This window comes from Leptonychotes weddellii, chromosome X (genome assembly GCF_054177405.1).
Source record: "Leptonychotes weddellii isolate Sample4059 chromosome X, ASM5417740v2, whole genome shotgun sequence".
Lineage (NCBI taxonomy): Eukaryota > Metazoa > Chordata > Mammalia > Carnivora > Phocidae > Leptonychotes > Leptonychotes weddellii.
In genome coordinates, this window is record NC_138385.1 from 45,810,755 (window position 1) to 45,829,861 (window position 19,107).

General features: G+C 36.0%; 1 protein-coding gene and 1 pseudogene across 1 annotated transcript in view; both read right to left on the reverse strand.

Annotated features, from left to right (window-relative positions):
• Positions 1 to 19,107, reverse strand: part of KLHL4 (kelch like family member 4) — a 135,263-nt gene that overhangs the window by 87,063 nt on the left and 29,093 nt on the right.
• On the reverse strand, positions 8,137 to 11,867 carry LOC145717960 (hsc70-interacting protein pseudogene; annotated as a pseudogene).

Genomic DNA, 19,107 nt, shown 5'->3' on the forward strand with positions numbered 1-19,107 from the left:
ACATAATACCCTCCAGTTCCATCCACATCATTGCAAATGGCAAGATTTCATTCCTTTTGATGGCTGCATAATATTCCACTGTATATATATATACCACATCTTCTTTATCCATTCATCTGTCGATGGACATCTTGGCTCTTTCCACAACTAACTGGAATCTTTTGTTTTCATAGACACAGTGACAACTGGGAGCTAACCTTATAATGACATTGGTGATCACCCTCACATTTTACCCATTATGGCAAAAAAGAGAGATTATGTGATGTTCTTTGCTGCAGTTTTAGAGATTTGAAATAAGAAGTGAAAACAAATAAAATGCTTTATGTGTACCTGTATTTTAAATCAATAAATAATAAAGGAAAAAGGAAAAAAAAAAACCTATGGATACAAGGTAAGAGAGCCTTAAAATGAACCATCTTATGATGAATGTAGCCTCATTTACTTTAAAGAAAATATTATAATATTTTAAATAAACTATAATTGATTATTTATGATAATTCTATTCCGTTATAAAATTTTCTTAGATGCTTTTCTAAAGTAACCTAAAACTTTAGTTTTTGTGGCATGGTTTTCATCTGTCATGAAATCATGAGTTGCAATAGTTTTATAGAGTCCTTTACTACTTAAAGCAAAATATTGAACAGCTGAATGGTGATAACACTGGCTACTTCTTAAGACAATATTTTCTATGTGAATTTGCTAAGAAATATATATATATATTCTAATAAATTTATATTTCAGCAAAATAACAAATCTAGTTCATGAGAAAACAGTGATAACAGCCCTTTATATATTGTACTGATTGGACCCTCATGAGAAATCAAAAGCTTTTTAAATGTCATCTTTTTAATTATGGAACTTAACACTTTTGAAATACTTCTTTAAAGTTACACACAAGGGACTTTCAGCAATAAATAAGATGTACTGCATTAGATTATAATAGACAGGTAGGTGCATCCTAAAACATACAGGATATATTAAAACATTATATTTATGCTAAAATATATTTAGCATTCCTTTTTTCAGCTTTATTGAGGTATAACTGACAAAATTGTAAAATATTTGAAGTCCACATCATGATGATTTGATATATGTATACATTGTGAAAGGATTACCCCCATCTAATTCACACATCTATCACTTCACATATATATTAATTAATTATTTATTTTTTGATGATGGCATTTAAGTTCTATATTCTTAGCAAATTTCAACTATATAATATGGTGTTATCAACTATAGTTACTGTGTTAAATTAGATCCTTATACCCTATTCATCTTAAAGCTGAATATTTGTACCCTTTTACCAACCTTTTCCAATTTCCCCCATGGCCCAGTCTCTGTTGAGCACTTTTCTACTCTCTGTCTCTACTTTTTTTTGGAAATACTGTGCTCAATATCTCTAGCTATTTTCAGATAAGGGAATCATGCCTTCGTTCTTGTTATGACTGCCTTCCTCCTTATAGCTTATATCTCTATATTTTCCTTTTTTTGCACCTTTTTTTCCAACTATATTGAAATATAATTGACATACAACATTGTGTAACTTTTCATTTATTTATTTATTTTTCAAAAGATTTTATTTATTTATTTTAAGGATAGAGAGAGGGAAGGGCAGAGGGAGAGGGAGAGAATCTCAAGCAGACCCTGGCTGAGTGCAGAGCCTGATGGGGGGCTTGATCCCACAACCCTGAGACCATGATCTGAGCCGAAATCTGTCTGTTGCTTAACCAACTGAGCCACCCAGGCACCCTAACATCGTGTGACTTTAAAGTGTTTAATATGATGATTAATGCACTTATATACTTCAAAATGATTACTATAATAGGGTTAGTTAACACCTTCATTACCTCACATAACTATCATTTATTTTTTTGTGTGATGAGAACATTTAAGATCTACTCTGTTAGCAACATTAAAGTATATAATACTTAATTGTTAGTTATAGTCACCATGCTGTATATTAGATCTCCAGAACTTACTCATCTTAGACCTGGAAATTTGCACATTTTGACTAACATCTCCCCATTTTCCCCACCTCCCAACCTCTGGCAAAAAGCAATCTATTCATCTACTGTCATTTTCTATGACTTTGTTGTTGTTTTTTTTTTTTTTTTTTTAGAGTTTTAGATTCCACATTTAAGTGAGATCATACAGTATTTGTGTTCCTCTGTCTTATTTATTTCACTTAACATAATGGACTTAAGGTTCATCAATGTCACAAATGGTAGTTTTACTACTTTTCAATGGCTGAATAATATTCCATTGTGTGTGTATGTGTGTATACACATATAAATTTTTAGACAGTGTATAAAACCATATATGTATATATGTGCAAACATATTGCATTTTCTTTATCTACTTATCTGGTGACAAACACTTAGCTTATTTCCATGCCTTGACTATTGTGACTAATGCTACAGTGAACATAAGAGTACAGATATCACTTCAAGATACTGATTTTATTTTTTAAAGATAGATACCCAAAAGTGGGATTGCTAGATCATATAGTTCTATTTTTAATTATTTGAGGCAGCTCCAAACTGATTTCCATAACATCTGCATGATTTTACATTCCCACTAACAATGCACAAATGTTGCCCTTTCTCAACATTCTCACCAACACTTGACATCTCCTCTGTTTCTTATAATAGCCATTCTAATATGTGCGAAGTGATAGCTCAATGTGATTTTGATTTGCAATTCCCTGATGATTGGTGATGTTGAGAATCTTTTCATGTACATGTGGGCCATTTGTGTGTCTTTGGGAAAAAGTCAACTCAAGTATTCTGCCCATTTTAAAAATCAGATGATTATTATTATTATTATTTTTTCCATTGAGTTGTATAAGTTCATATTTTTTCAAGTTTTTATTTAAATTCCAGTTAACATACAGTATAATATTAGTTTCAGGTGAAGAATTTAGTGATTCATCACTTATATACAACACCCAGTTCTCATCATGAGTGCCTCCTTAATACCCATCACCTATTTAACACATTCCCCTGGGCCCACCTCCCCTCCAGTAACATGCAGTTTGTTCTCCAGAGTTAAGAGTTTGTTTCCTGATTTGCCACTCTTTTTTCCCACTATGTTATTCTGTTTTGTTTCTTCAATTTCACATATATGTGAAATCATATGGTATTTGTCTTCCTCTGACTTATTTCACTTAGCGTAATACTTTCTAGCTCCATCCACTTTATTGCAAATGACAAGATTTCATATTTTTTGGCTAATATTCCATTATATATATCAATTAAATTAATTAATTAACATCCATTATATATATGACACTTCTTTATCCATTCATCAGTCAATGGATGTTTGGGCTCTTTCCATAATTTGGCAATTGTTGATAATGATGCTATAATCATCAGGGTGCACGTGTCATTTTTAAACAGTGTTTTTGTATCTTTAGGGTAAATACCTAGTAGTGCAATTGCTGGATCATAGGGTAGTTCTATTTTTAACTTTTTGAGGAACCTCCATACTGTTTTCCAGAGTGTCTACACCAGTTCACATTCCCAACAACAGTGTAAGAGGGTTCCCCTTTCTCTGCATCCTCACCAACACCTGTTGTTTCCTATGTTGTTAATTTTAGCCATTCTGACAGGTGTGAGGTGATATCTCCTTGTAGTTTTCATTTCTATTTCCATAATTATGAGTGATATTGAGCATCTTCTTATATATTTGTTACCAATCTGTATGTCTTCTTTGGAAAAATATCTATTCATGTCTTCTGCCCATTTCTTAACTGGATTATTTGTTTTTGGGGTGTTCAGCTTGATAAGTTCTTTATAGATTTTGGATACTAATCCTTTATCAGTTTTCATTTGCAAATATCTTCTCCCATTCTGAAGGTTGCCTTTTAGTTTTGTTGATTATTTCTTTTGCTGTGCAGAAGATTTTATCCTGATGAAGTCCCAAAAGTTCCTTTTTGCTTTTGTTTCCCTTGCCTCAGAAGACATAACTAGAAAGAAGTTGCTATAGCCGATGTCAAGGAGATTGCTCCCTGTGTCCTCTTCTAGAATTTTGATGGATTTCTGTCTCAAATTTGGGTCTTTCATCCATTTTGAATTAATTTTTCTGTATGGTGCAAGAAATTTGTCCAGTTTTATTCTTTTGCATATTGCTGTCCAGTTTTCCCAACACCATTTCTTGAAGAGACTGTCTTTTTCCATTGGATATTCTTTCCTGCTTTGTCAGAGATTAGTTGACCATATGGTTGTGGGTCCATTTCCGGGGTTTTCTATTCTGTTCCATTGACTATATGTCTGTTTTTGTGCCAGTACCATACTGTCTTGATCACTACAGCTTTGTAATATAACTTTAAGTCCAGAATTGTGATGCCTCCAGTTTTGTTTTTTTCCTTTTCAAGGTTGCTTTGGCTACTTGGGGTTTTTTGTGGTTCCATACAAATTTTAGGAGTGTTTGTTCTAACTCTGTGAAAAATGCTGTGGTACTTTGATACAAATTGAATTAAATGTGTAGATTGCTTTGGGTAGTATAGACAATTTAACCATAGTTTTTCTTCCAAACTATAAGCATGTAATGTTTTTCCATTTCTTTGTGTCATCTTCAGTTTCTTCCATCAGTGTTTTATAGTTTTCAAAGTATAAATCTTTTACCTTTGGTTGGTTTATTCTTTTTATTTAAGATTTTATTTATTTATTTGAGGGAGAGAGACAGCAAGAGAGGGAAGTGGAGTAGGGGGAGTGGAGAAGGAGAAGCAGGCTTTCTGTGGAACAGGGAGCCTGGTGCGGGGCTTGATCCCAGGACCCTGGGATTATGACCTGAGCCAAAGGCAGAGGCTTAATGACTGAGCAGCCCAAGCACCCCTTGGTTTGGTTTATTCTTAGGTATCTTATTATTTTTGGTGCAATTGTAAATGGGATTGATTTCTTGATTTCTCTTTCTGTTGCTTCATTATTGGTGTATAGAAATGCAACCAATTTCTATAGGTTGATTTTGTATCCTGCAATTTTACTGCATTTGTGTATCAGTTCTAGCAATCTTTTGGTGGAGTCTTTTGGGTTTTCTACATAGAGAATCATGTCATCTGGGAAGAGTGAGAGTTTGACTTCTTCTTTGCTGATTTGGGTGCCTTTAATTTATTTTTGTTGTCTAACTGCTGAGGCTAGGACTTCCACTACTATGTTGAACAATGGTGATGAGAGCGGACACCCCTGTCATGTTCCTGACCTTAGGGGAAAAACTCAGTTTTTCCTCATTGAGTATGTAGTTAACTGTGGGTTTTTCTTTCTTTTTTTTTTTTAAGATTTTATTTATTCACTTGAGACACAGAGATACAGAGAGACAGAGAGACAGAGAGAGGGAGAGAGCATGAGCAGGGAGAGAGGAAGAGGGAGAAGGAGAAGCAGGTTCCCTGCTGAGCCAGGAGCCAGATGTGGGGCTCGATCCCACGACCCTGCAATCATGACCTGAGCCGAAGGCAGGCGCTTAACCATCTGAGCCACCCAGGCATCCCAACTGTGGGTTTTTCATACACGGCCTTTATTATGTTGAGATATGTTCCCTCTATCCCTACTCCGTTGAGGGTTTTTATTAAGAATGGATGATGCTGTACCTTGTCAAATGATTCTTCTGCATCTATTGAAAAGATTATATGGTTCTAATACATATTTTTATTAATGTGGTGTATCTCATTGAGTGATTTGCAAATATTGAATCACACTTGCAGTGCAGGAATAAATCCCACTTCATCGTGATGAATGATTCTTTTAATGTACTGTTGGATTTGGTTTGCTAGTATTTTGTTGAGAAATTTTGCATCCACATTCATCGGGGATATTGTACTGTAGCCTACCTTTTCAGTGGAGTCTTTGTCTGGTTTTTGTATCAGGGTAATGCTTACCTCATAGAATGAATTTGGAAGTTTTCCTGCCATTTCTTTTTTCTTTTTTTTTTTTTTAATAGTTTGAGAATAATAGGTATTATATCTTTAAATGTTTGGTAGAATTTCCCTGGGAAAACATCTGGCCCTGTACTTTTGTTCTTTGGGAGATTTTTGATTACTGATTCAATTTCTTTGCTGGTTATCAGTCTGTTCAAGTTTCCTATTTCTTCCAGTTTCTGTTTTGGTAGTTCATATGTTTTTAGGAATTTATCCTTTTCTTCCAGGTGTCCAATTTTGTGCCATATAATTTTTCATAATACTCTCTCATAATTATTTGTATTATTGTGGTGTTGTTTTTTAATTCTCCTTTCTCATTTGTAATTTTATTTGTGTCTTTCCTCTTTTCTTTTTGATAAGTGTGGCTAGGTGTTTATCAATTATATTATTATTTTTTTAATGTAACATCTGCTGGTTTCATTGACCATTTATTTTTAGTTGCTATATTTATTTCTGCTCTAATCTTTATTATTTCCTTCTTTTGCTGTCTTTAAGCTTTGCTTATTGTTCTTTTACTTGCTCCTTTAGGTGTAAGGTTAGGTTGTTTATTTGAGATTTTTCTTGCTTCTTAAGGTAGCCCTCTATTGCTAATACTTTACCTTTATGAACACTTTGGCTGCATCCTAAAGGTTTTGGAACTTCATGTTTTCATTTTCAATTTTTTCCATTTTTTTATTTCTTCTTTGATTTCCTGGGTGACCCATTCATTTTTTAGTAGTATGATGTTTATCCTCCATGTATTTATAGTCTTTCCAATTTTTTTCTTGTGGTTGACTTCAAGTTTCATAGCATTGTGGTAAGAAAATATGCATAGGATGATGTCAATCTTTTGGTACTTCTTGAGTCCTGATTTGTGACCTCATATGTGATCTATTCTGGAGAATGTCCCATGTGCACTTGAAAAGAATGTGTATTCTGCTGCCTTAGGATGAAATGTACTGAATATATCCATTAAGCCCATCTGGTCCATGGTGTCATTCAAAGCCATTGTTTCCTTGCTGTTTTTTGCTTAGATGATCAGTTCATTGATGTAAGTGGGGTGTTAAATTCCCCTACTCTTATTGTATTATTATCAATGAGGTCCTTTATGTTCCTTATTAATTGCTTTACATATTTGGTTGCTCCCAAGTTGGGGGCATAAATATTTACAATTGTTAGATCTTCTTGTTTTTCCCCTTTATTATGATATGGTTCCCTTCTTCATGTCTTGTTACAGTCTTTGGTTTGAAATCTAGTTTGTCAGAAGTAAGTATTGCTACTCAGGCTTTCTTTTGACTTCCATTTGCATGATAAATGGTTCTCTGCTCCCTCACTTTCAATCTGCAGATGACTTAGGTCTAAAATGCATCTCTTACAGGCAGCATATAGGTGGGTCTTATTTTTTAAACCAATATGACAGCATATGTCTTTTGATTGGAATGTTTAGTCCATTTTCATTTAGAGTACTTATTTATGGATATGTATTTATTGCCATTTTATTACTTGTTTTGTCACTGTTTCTGGAGATTTTCTCTGTTCCTTTCTAGTCTTTGTCACTTTTGGTCTTTCCCACTGAAAGCATCCCCTTTGATATTTCTTGCTGTTCACTCATCATGAGCTCCTTTAGTTTTTGTTTGTTTGGGAAACTCTGTCTCTCTTTCTATTCTGAATGATAGCCTTGCTGGATAGAGTATTCTTGGCTGCATAGTTTTCTCAATAAGCACTTTGAATATATCATGTGAATCCTTTCTTGCTTGTCAAGTTTCTGTGGCAATATCTGCTGCTAGACTTATGGGTCTTCCCATGTAAGTTAGGGGCTTCTTTTACCTTGTTGCTCTTAAGATTTTTACTTTATCAGTATTTTGTGTAATTTTATCTACAATATGTCTCCATTTTGGCCTGCTTCTGTTGATTTTAATGGGAGTTCTCTGTGCCTCCTGAATTTGGATGTGTGGTTCCTTCCCCAGATTAAGGAAGTTTTCAGCTATAATTTCCTCAAATAAGCCTTCTTCTCCCTTTTCTGTCTTTTCTTCTGGGACTCCTATGAGACAAATGTTATTATGTTTGATGGGGTCACTGAGTTCCCTAAGTCTATTTTCATGATCCATAATTCTTCTCTCTTTTGTTCAGCTTCATTATTTTCCATTAGTCTATCTTCTATATCACTCTGCTTCTTCTTCTGCTTATTCTTAAATGTGCTTATTCCTCTGCTTCTTCCATCCTTATGGTCATTACATCCAGTCTTTTTTTAATCTAAATTATTGCATTTTTCATTTCTGACTGATTGTTTTTTAACTCTTTACCACTTTGGTAAGGGTCTCTGTAATGTCTTCCATGTTTTTCTCAAGCCCAGTGAGTATCATTATGATTTTGTTTTAAATTTCCCATCAGGCATATTGCTTATATCTGTTTCAATTAGATCTCTGGCTGTGACCTTTTATTGTTCTTTCTTTTGGGATGAATTCTTCCATCTGGCATTTTGTCTAGGTCTCTGTCTTCTTCTGTGTGGTAGAAAATTTTGTTATGGTTCCTGCTCCTTTGAGTAATGTCTTTGTGAAGGAGAAGTCATATAGTATCCAGGGCTGGTGCTTCAGGGAGTGTCTCTGATGTGTGCTACATGCACTCTGTAGCTATGTGGTTTTTTTTTTATTTAATTTAATTTTATTATGTTATGTTAGTCACTATACAATACACCATTAGTTTTTTTTTTAATATTTCTAAGATTTAAAAAGTGTTTAAAGTTTGTAATTCCTAGTAGGAAAACATTATCTGAATGAATACCCTAATGGCAAGCCACTATAGAATGTTTCAGTTGCATGTGGGGCAGAGGAGTAGGGATTCTCTTCACAACACCCCAGCTTTCTTCATGAGAAGGTCAGAGGTACACTGTTTGTATTATTGTGACATCCATTAGGTGATCGTTGCTTTTCCTTCAGCAAGGGCTTTATTTGTCAGAAGGGCATTATGCTTCACCTCCAAATTTGGCTGACAGTTTACTGATGAGATTCATAACCTTTGGATTGCTCTGATATTTTGACATATTCGCTGGGTTCTGGGCCACATCCTGGAAGGCCACCATAACTTCTGGATCCTGCAGGGCTGCAAGAAGCTCTGGATCCCTAAGAATTTCATTGAGCCCAGGCATTCCTGCCATTCCAGTTATCCCCCCTGCCATTCCAGGCATTCCTCCAGGAAAATTACCAGGCATTCCCCCAGGAAAGCCACCTGGAAAAGAGCCATACTGAGCTCCTGATTATTGTCTGGCTTCTTCCTCCCTTTGGGCTTTCTCATGTTCTTCCCGAGCCTTCTTAACCCTTTCTATTCTTTCTTTGATCTCTCACTCTTTACATTTTCACTCATACTTTCTCCGATGTTCAGCAATTTTCTGGGCCCTTGGTTGAACTTCTTTCAGCATTGCAGTAACATCTTCGTCATAATCCAGTTTACAAGCAAGGGCAAGGTCATGTGCTGCTTCTTCCCAATGGCCCAGAAGTCTGTGTGCTTTCCCTCGCCACTTATAAGGCTGAGTTCAATCAGGATTTATTTCAATAGCTCTGTCACAATCTCGAACGGCAGCATTTGACTTCTGTAATTTGATGAAGACACTGGCTCTCTTGGCATACAGAATGGCCAAGCAAAGATTCAGTTTGATGGCATCTGTGAACAAGTCAATGGCTTTCTGTAGTTCACCATCATTTAGGGTATCAGTGGCAGCCACTTATTTATCATTTGCCTGATCCATCATTTCCTTGGTTATCTCTACATTTTCATCTCCCATTTCTTGAGGGGCATCAGTATCTGGTTCAATCACACCTTCATTGTCAATTTCTAGATCACTTTCCTCACTTGATGGTTCGTCTGTCTTTATGTTTTCCTCTGCCTTCTTATTATCTGTTTTTTCTTCCTTGATATTGTCTTCTGATTTAGTGTTATGAGTCGCAGGTGGTATTTTATCCCTCATGCTCTCCACCCACTCCCGCAGGAAGCGCATTTCCTCGGTGTGCAGAACACTTGGATCCTGCTTACACATTTTCAGGAAGGCCCGACGTTCGCTCACTTTGCAGGGGTCCATGGTCCAGAGGCGTTGGCAGGTGGCAGGCGGCAGGCGCGGCTGAGGTTGCGGCCGATTCCAGGCGCAGGTAGTAGCTCAGCGTGATTGTGTGGAAGGGGCAATACATCATTAGTTTTTGATGTAGTGATTCGTGATTCATTGTTTTCACATAACACCCACTGCTGTTGCTATGTTTTGACTGCTCTATCCCTCAAGTCAGTTATCTCCAAGGCTCTCTTTGCCTGCAGTTGGCAGTGTTTGAAACTTGGCCAGAGTGTGGCAAGTTTTAACTAGGTGTGCTCTGGTTTGCTTCTAAAGTGAGACCTGCTACTACTTCCACTAAAACTGAAGTCTTTTGGAACTCTATGTTTAGTAGATGTGGTGCTTGCAGGAGTTTGTGGTGATCTTCTGGGGTAGAGGTCTGCTGCATTGGTCTTCATGCCCACTTGCCTGAGAAAAGCAGTACCGGCATAGTGCAAAGGGGTGGGACTTAGTGTAACCAGTTTAGGCAGCCAGTGGTGGAGCATTGCCGTTTACTAAAGTTAGTTTATGCTGAAGGGCAGGTGAGGAAATGGTACCACTCATCTCCTATATCTCTGGAGAGAGATATCTGTGCTTGCTGCTCTCAGGGAAGCACTCCCAGAAGAGTGAATAATTTCCCCTCATGCATCCCTGGCATTTTTCATATTGCTGTTGTCATATTGTCTGTCTCTGGGTTGCATGCCTGCCTGGATAAGCACAATGCACTTTGTCCTCTGTCCCAGCTAAGTCTGCTAACTTTTAAACTTCCAAACTTTAGGGACATGTTGTGGTGGGGGCCTGCACTTGTCTGTGTGTGTGTGGGGGGGGGCGGTTCTTACTGTGCTTGGAAAGATGCAGCTTTAACTGAGAAGGGCAGTAGTGCCAGAGCATAATGGTGTGGGATTTGGAGCAAAGCAGGCTAAAGAGCCAGTGTCCAGTTTAGGTGCCCTCAACAGGTGTCTCCATGCCTATGCTGGAAGTGGAGGAGTGAAATGGCATCTGCTGGCTCTTTTGTCTCCAGAGGTATTTCTGTGAATGTCATCTCTCACAGACATGCTCCAAAAAGAGTGAACAGTCTCTCTCTGTGTGCCTTAGGTTGTCCTCAGATCTTACAGTCTGCCCTGAGGAGGTTGTTTGCCTGCTTTCTCTCCAGCACTAGGACAGTGCCCTCAGATTTATATCCCAGCCAAGCCTGCTGACCTCTAAAACTAGTTTTTGAGCCCCACTGGTTGCAAAAACTCATGAAAATCAGCCCCTCTCATTTTCAATGGCTTTGAAGAAGTGTTCTCCTTGTGCATATCCCTGTGCTCTCCACTCTCTCTTGGCCCTCTTTACAACTAGGGCTCCCTCCCCTCTGCAGCACCGGTGATCTATTTCTCCCCCAAACCACATCTCTGCATTCCTTATTTTCCACAATGTGGCCTCTTCTTTACCTCTAGTTGTGCAGTTTGTTCTGTCAGTCCTCAGTTGATTTCTTTGGTATTCAGAATGATTTGATAGTTATTTAGTTATGTTCTAAGGATGAGATAAGCCTAGGATCCTCCTACCATGCTGCCATCTTAGCTCTCCCTATGAGTTCTTCATATATTTTGGGCATTTACCTCTTATCAAATAAATAATTTGCAAATATTTTCTCCCATTCCTTAGGTTGTCTTCATTTTGTTGATTTTTTTTTTGCTGTTTCCTGTACCTTTTTAAATTTAAATAAAGATTTTCTTTTAAACAAGTGAACACCACATTAGTAGTAGTATTACATGAGTCTTGATCAAGAATCCAACTGAGATTATTTTGATGATGTGACTATAAAAAATTATACTAGAAAAATCCCATAAAATCCCATAAAATCCCATATCCATGTCTCTGTAAATTGGTTGTCAATGCATTACAGCTTAAAACTCCAGTGAGAAACCTATGTACAGTATTTGTATTTCAATAGTAGCACAATGTTGAGTGTATCTTAATATAGGGTTCTAATTTTTAAAATGTGGTGATAGTGTCTAGATTTGTTTTTGATAACATTTTTCTCCTGTTTTTTGGATATTTCCAAATACACCCCTATCTCAGGTTTAAATTAAATTACTCTCTCGTTTGTTAAAGTGGGTTCTTAGAATGGTGCTGTTTACAAGGCACCATGTTCTAGTAATGTAAGCAGTGGATAGAGTATGATAAGTTTAAGAATTCATTTTGGTGAGTATGTGGAGAAAAAGGAACCCTTATGTACTGTTGGTGGGAATATAAATTGATACAGCCACTGTGGATAATGATACATAGGTTTCATAAAAAAATTATAAATGAAAATACCATATGATCCAATAATTACAACATTGGTATTTACCCAAAGAAAATGAAACCACTAAATAAAATATCTATCTATCTAGATAGATAGATATGAACCCTACGTTTATTGTAGCATTATTTACAATAACCAAATTATGGAGGCAACATAAATGTCAATTAACAGATTAATAGATAAGGAGATGTGGTATATATCTATATATCTATTATCTATATATGTAATAAAACATTATATATATATAAAGAAATATTACACAGCTATAAAATAGGATGAGATCTTGATATGTACAACAACATGGATGGACTTAGAGGGTATTATGGTAAGTGAAATAAGTCAGAAAAAGGCAAATATCATATGATTTCACTCATATGTAGAATCTACAAAACAAATAAACAGCAGAATCAGAACTATAAATATAGAGAAAAAACTGATGGCTGCTGGAAAGAAGGTGGGTGAGGGGATGAGTAAAATGGGTTTAGGGGAGTAGAAGATTCAGGCTTCCAGTTATGGAATAACTAAGACATGGTAATAAAAGGCACAGCATAGGGAATATAGTTAATGGTATTGTAATAGCATTGTATGGTGAGTGATGATAACTACCCTTCTAGTGAGCATAGCATAATGTATACAGTTGTCTAATCACTATGTTGTACAGCTAAAATTAATATTGCAATGTGTGTCAGGTATACTCAAATAAAAAAAATAAAGACAAACAAAAAATCCATTTTGATAACATCATTGCTTTATTTGGATTATGGTAAAAATTAACCTAACAACATATGGAAAAAAGGATCAGAGGCCTGCAAATAAACATGATCCTAACTGAACCCAGTAGTGGAGAAACCAGGGCTATTTATGGCTTAACAGAGGACAATGACTGTCTTGAAAAAGAGGAAGTAATCTCCAAAAATAAATGTGGAGATTAGTTAGATGCATAAGGGCAGAATATTTGGTCTATGAGTGTTTTTCTAGTACTCAAATTACACTGCCTACATAAGGGGTCACCAGGAGGAGTCCAGAGGCAAGACTGAAGCATTATTTTCACTGGGTTCTAAAAGCAAATGTTGGTGGGCAACAGTCCCTTTAGGTTTCCAAACTTTACCTTAACACAAACATTTCCCCAGTATAAACAGCTTCCTTTTTCTGAAACTACTAGGCACCTAATTATTGTCCCAAAGAATAAACATGTCACACACACACACACACACACACACACACACACACACATCCTCTGCATCAGTAGTTAGCATACTGGAACTAAGGGTACAGTTATTTTTATTACTAAAAGTACAGTTTTGGTAAGCAAGTTTTTCTAATTTAGTTAAAAATACTAACATTATCTATGGCTTATTTGATACTATTATAGCACTTGTTACATTTCATCTTGCTTTATAGTTATTAGTATACATATTTTATGCTCTCTGCTATAATGTAAGCAACTGGAAAGCAGTTATTTTATACATCATTCTCTCTTTCAAGGTACTTCAGATATACTAGGTTTGTAAATATTTATTGAATGTATTAATTATGTAGTAGTTTTAGGGGAATTCTAACTTTTATGAAATTTTTGTTTTCCAGACATGAAAGGAATTTACAGTAATATGCTTTTTTGACTTTCATTTATTGTTTTGTATCAGTGTAAAAAACTTGCAGTCAGAATTACTTTAGCTTCTTTAACAGTAGGGAGAACGTCTTGACATACAAAATTGAATCTAAAAGGAATATAAAATAAAACACTCCAGAAAATGAGCAAGATTCAGCTAGCAGGAAGGTCCAAGCTCAAAGTATCTCAGCTGAGGTCAACATTAAAGAATTTTCATGTTTGTTTGTTTGTTTTTTCTGTTTGTTTTTGTTTTTGTTTTTGTAGAAAGCATTCCCCTCATGTCTCACTAAGTGCTTCTAGAACAAGTAACAAAATATGGCCTGTGGGCCAAATCTAGCAGCCATCTCTTTTGTATAGTTAGTAAGCTAAAGAGGGATTTTACATTTTTAAATAATTAACAAGATCAAAAGGACACAGGAAAATTATGTGCAATTCCAAATTCAATGTCTATAAATACAGTTTTATTGAAATGCTATAATACTCATTTACATGTTACCTCTGGCTGTTTTCACACTAAGATCAGTTGCATAGTTGCAACAGAGACTGGATGGCCTGCAAAGCTCAAAATATTTACTGTCACTTTACAGAAAAAGTGTATTAAGTGTATTTAGCCCTACTCTAACATATTCATTGTATTCGTGTCTCACAATGTGCTTCTAGAATATCCAACAAAGACTTAAAAGTTTTTATTATCTTTATGTTATATTTTGTTAGTTTGATTTTACCACAACCCAATTAGTACAATGATGCATTAAAACAGATCATTGAATTTCTCACATTTCATCCATTGCTTGGATTACTAGAAAATGTTACCTGCTAAACTTTACCACTTCAGTGGATACCACTAGATATCCACTTCAGCAAATGTGGGAAAGATGTTTGTAATTGACTTGATTATGAAGATACGTGGAAATCTCCTCAAATCAGAAATGAAATGAAGAAATTGGTAAAATAATAATGACTTATTATAAAATAAGTAACCGAATGATTAAGCAATGGCTAAATAATAAGGAGGAAGTTTTTATTTTTATCACATATAAGAAACAATAGTACACTTAATAGTCTGCCTAAAATGAATGAGGTATGATGAAAAATTTTCAAAAATGTAAAATGATAATTTTAACATTTATTGAACATTTATATGTGAAGCGCTGTTCCAATAACTTTATATTTATTACTTCAATTATTCTTCTATACAACCATATGAAATAGGTGCAGATAGTTTTCTCATTTTAAAAATGAGAGTAGCTGAGACACAAAGAGTTTAAATAATTCACTTGAGGTCATAAACAGAAATAAGTGGCAGAACTTGTCTTTGAATTCTGATACTCTGACTCTAGAGTATACCCAGTCATGCCTTTTTATGTAGGGTGTGGTAGAAAAATGTCCCAAGACACAAACACACTTTACTTGGGTTGGGTGTGGGGCCAAAAATAGCTTTTATTTTTCTAGAAAACAATGGGCATTTTAGGTTGGTTAGCATGACTTGAAGATAAATTCTATTGTTCATATCAATTAATTTTTCTTCCATATATTAGCAATTTCACCAGCATGTTTTTCATTCCCATTAATTTTACAAAGCAAATCATATCTAATATTTTGAACAAATTGAATACAAACTGAGGTAGACTGCAAAAATAATGATTCTTTTGGGATGAACAAACCCTAAATTACAAAGACACACTTTGCTGCCCATAACAATTACCAATTATTCTCTGTTTGCAGCCAGCAGCATAAAGTGGATCAAGAGACAAGAAGAAACTGTTTTGTATTTGGCAAAAACAGCAAGAGAGTATTGTTATGTACAAGTTTAGGGTTGACCTTTCCATGATACCTGCTTAAAATTCATAGTCATTGATTCACAGAACTAATATTGGCAAATTTCCATTGCTGCTTTTCAGTCACAAATCAATCTAAAAATCAACTTATATTTTTTAATGACATTATTTTAGATGTTTTGTAGAGAAGTGTCAAATTATGAAAAATAATAAAAATAGGGTATTTGGTAGTGCTGAAGCCCCCCATCATTGAATATGACAATCAGATACATCAAGAAAAAGATAAATAAATTAACATGAACATGATGTTTTAGCAAAAGACATCAAGCTACTTTCCATATATGCAGGAGACATAAAAGGCACTGAAGACTCGGGAAAAATCAGAACAAACATTTTATTTAAAGAAAAATGATGTCAAAAATTTGAATTGAGAAAAAATAGTTTTAGTCTTTCTCACTACCCTCCATTACATTCAGCAGATACTGGATAATGATGAGAAGGCCTCAGAAGTAGAAGATTCCAGAGAAACCAGCATGAAAACAGTCTAAACTAAAAATGACTCAAGGTTTTAACATTACTAAGAATATATATATGTATATATAATTATAGTATACATTCATATGCATATAAATTATATACAGTTTATATTGTATATGCAGAATATAATCTGTGTTTTTGGTTCCTTTTAAGTTTGCTAATCTCATTAAAAGTACAAGTTCTTGTATCTACTGTGCAGTACTTTTGTTGTAAAATTTTAATGCATATTTTAGCCATAATTATTCACAAAATATGAAAATAAAATGAAAAATCTTCTGTGGTTTGTTTTGCTTTATATTTAAAGAGTCTATGCCCTTTAATGAAATCTGAGAAAAGCAAAGATTTTGGCAATAGTATCCAGTAAGAGAAAATTCAAATACAAGGTTAGGTGCAGCTTTGGGATTTGTGTTTTGTCTCCATTCTTTCCAAGATTTCTTGCATAAATCCTTATAATTTAAAAAGAGGGGGACACCTGGGTGGCTCAGTCAGTTGCCATCTGACTCTTGGTTTCAATTCAGATCATGGTCTCATGGTTGTGGGATCAAGTCCCACATCAGGCTGCACATTCAGTGTGAAGTCTACTTCAGATTCTCTCTCCCGCTGCCACTTCCCCAGCTCATACTCTCTCTCTCAAATAAATAAATAAATAAATAAATAAATAAATAAATAAAATCTAAAAAAAAATAAAATAAAAAGAGAAGGGCAGAGGGAGCAAGATGGCTGAGGAGTAGGAGACCTAAATTTCATCTGGTCCCAGGAATTCAGCTGGTTAGGGATCAAACCATTCTGAACACCTACAAACTCAACAGGAGATCGAAGAAAAGAATAGCAGCAACTCTCTGAACAGAAAAGCGACCACTTTGTGGAAGGTAGGACGTGTGGAAAAGTGAATCTGAGGCGATATTCGGGAAGATAGACAGCGGGGGGAGGGAGCCTCTGTCAGCTGCTACCGGAAAGTGAGAGAGCAGTGGAGCACAAAATCAGAACTTTTAGAAGTTGGCTCCGCTGAGGGATGTTGCTCCACTGGCTAAGCGGGGGGTGGAACACTCGCTGGGACTGTGTGGTCTCAGGACCCTCGGGGTCACAGAAAGACCGGGGGTGCCTGAGTGTGGCAGAGCTCCCAGGTATCAGAGCAGGGAAGCCGGCTGCAGAGATGGAGCCGAGGAGTGGGTTCTCAGCTTGGGGTTGCCATAAGCCCTGATCTGCAGCACAGTCAGGCCACTGCTCTTCCAGCAGGGACCCAACAAGCGGCAGATCAGGGGAAACTCCCCTTCCTCCCCAGGGAGGAGCAGTGCCGGAGTGCACCACAAGAATCTGCTGGATTTGGAGACACCACACGGGGTCGTGAGCCAGAGACAGAAATGCTTGGTCACAGGCCGGGTGAGCACAGAGTGCGGCCAGAGACCAGGGAGACGGGAGTGATTGACTGCTTTTCTCTGGGGGCTCACTGAGGAGTGGGGCCCCAAGTTCTTGGCTCCTCTGGGGCAGAGATTGAGAGGCCGCCATTTTCACTCTTGTCCTCCAAAGTTGTACGGAAACCTTGCAGGAAACAAAAGCACCCGAGAGCAAACCCAAGCAGATTATTTAGCCTGGCACCTGGCAAGGGCAGGGCAATTCCGCCTTGGGCAAAGACACTGGAGAACCACTGCAACAGGCCCGGCCCCCAGAGGATCAGCAAGAACAGCTAGCCAAGACTAAGTTTACCGATCAATGAGAACGGCAGAACCCCAGCACTAGGGGAATACAGCACATAGAATTCATGGCTTTTTTCCCCCTGATTCTTTAGTCTTTCAAACTTAATATTTTTAATTTTCTTTTTTTTCTTTTACTTTTTTTTTATTTTTTTCCCTTTTTCAACCAATATCTTATCAATTCTTTTTTTAAAATTCTTTCTTATTTTTCATTTTTAGAGTCATATTCTATCCCTCCATAGTAGTTAACCTTATCTTTGGTATATATATAAGTTGTTCTCTCTTTAAAATTTTGGGATACAGTTTCTTCTAACAGACCAAAATATACCCTAAATCTCTAGTGTATGGCTTTGTTCTAACCTCCTGCTTGATCACATTCTCCCCCCTTTTTTTAATTTCTCTTCTTTCTTTTTCCAACCAACTTCTTATCATTTGCTTTTATAAAATCTTTTAAAATTTTCATCTTTACAATCATCTTCCATCCCTTCATCATATTTACCCTTATTTTTGTACATATATAAGCTTTTTTTTCTATAAAATTTTGGGAAGCAGTTTCTTCTAACAGACCAAAATATGCCTAAAATCTAGTGTGTGGCACTGATCTATTCACCAGCCTGATCATATTTGATCATATTCTTTTTTTTTAACTTTTTTTTTTCTTTTTTCTTTCTTTCCCTTTCTTTTCTCCCAGTTTCAGGCCTCTTCTGATTTGTTTAGTGTATACTTTTCTAGGGTCATTGTTACACTATAAACATTTTGTTCTCTTATTCATCTATTCCCCTCTGGACAAAATGACAAGACAGAAAAATTCACCTCAAAAAAAAAGAACAAGAGGCAGTACTGACTGCCAAGGACCTAATCAATATGGGCATTAGTAAGACGTCAGAACTAGAGTTCAGAATGACGATTATAAAGATATTAGCTGGGCTTGAAAAAAGCATGGAAGATATTTAAAAAAACCCTTTCTGGAGAAATAAAAGAACTAAAATCTAACCAAGTCAAAATCAAAAAGGCTATTAATGAGGTGCAATAAAAAATGGAGGCTCTAACTGCTAGGATAAATGAAGCAGAAGAGAGAAGTAGTGATAAAGACAAAATGATGGAAAATAAAAGAGCTGAGAAAAAGAGAGATAAACAACTACTGGACCACGAGGGTAGAATTCGAGAGATAAGTGATACCATAAGATGAAAGCATATTAGAATAATTGGGAAGCCAGAAGAAGAAGAAAGAGAGAGG